Here is a 1,511-nt window from a genome sequence, read left to right on the forward strand (position 1 = left end):
TATATATATATATATATATATATATACACACACATATATATTTAGTTCAAGGTTTAAAGAGTTTCTCAAGGTGATAGTTTGGACTTTTTAACAACTTGAGTGATGTTCCATATTTTGCCCCCATTCTATCAGGACCCATCTATTGCATTCCTGAATGGTCATCAGTGGTAATTGGGCACCATCTAAATCTTCCGTAGACTATTAGTTTTGTGGACTAGTTTCTTCTTTGAGTCTTTGATTTCTTTTCTCTTTTAATTCAGACATGTGCAGACCAGTAGTTGTAGGTGCTACCTACCAACTTATGATGTAGAACATAAACTTCATGCACATACATATGTTGACTGAGTTATCCTATGAGACTATAGTCCTAAACCTTCCAATCGTATAAACTAATCCCATAAAGTTTTTGGTTAAGCCTATCTGTGTTTGTGCGCCCTATGTACTTTATAGTATATGTGGATATATATAGGCACACACACACATATATGTATACTTTCATATAGATACATTTGTATATGCCGATATACAAATTGTATGCATATGTATACACCACACTCTTATTTTTTAAATTTTGTAACCAGTTGTATATGTCATAACATTTATGAAAAACATCCTTTTTTCTTGTACAATTCTAGTGACATCATTTACTTTGGTCAAGTTGTGCAAACTTCACCTACATTTGGTGTTATATTTCCCATTACCAGATAAAACAAGTATCTACTATCTAAAGCCACCACTCATCTGTCAGTTGTACTGTTGTGGCTTGGAAGTTGCTGTGATTCTTGAAGATATGTTACTGTTATTTTGATTCCAGCAGGCTCACCCGTGTTGTACATAATTCAGTGAAGTTTCCAGACTACAATAAACTAAAAAGGAAGATGAGATGGTCCACTACTGAAAAAATTAGCCACTGAAAATCTTATGAATAGCAAAAGAACGTTGTCTGATATAGTGCCTCTCAGGTTAGAAGGCAGTCAAAAATACGGCTGGGGAAGAGCTGCCTCCTCCAAATAGTGATGACCTGAACGATGTAGATGAAGCAAAGCTCTTAGGACCTTCATTTGCTGATGTAGAATGACTCAAAATGAGAAGAAACAGCTGTAAGAATCCCTTAATAACTGAAATTTGGAATATACAAAATATGAATCTAGGAAAATTTTAATTCATCAAAATTAAGTGAAACACATGCAAATTGATATTCTAGACATTAGTGAACTGAAATGGGCTGATATTAGTCATTTTGAATCAGAAACCATATAGTTTGCTATGCCTAGAATGACCATATTCATTGTCAAAAAGAACATTTCAAGTTCTTTTCTGAAGTACAATGCTGCCAGTGATATAAAATCTATATGCCTACAAGTTAAAGATTAACTATTAGTTACAAACAGTTAACACAACTATTAACCAAATTTATGCACAAACCTCTAATGTCAAAGGTGAAGAAATTGAAGATTTCCACCAACTTGTGCAGTCTGAAATTGACCAGAGACATTAAAAAAAAAAAAAAA

Source organism: Chrysochloris asiatica, unplaced genomic scaffold (assembly GCF_000296735.1).
Source record: "Chrysochloris asiatica unplaced genomic scaffold, ChrAsi1.0 scaffold00087, whole genome shotgun sequence".
Classification (NCBI taxonomy): Eukaryota; Metazoa; Chordata; class Mammalia; order Afrosoricida; family Chrysochloridae; genus Chrysochloris; species Chrysochloris asiatica.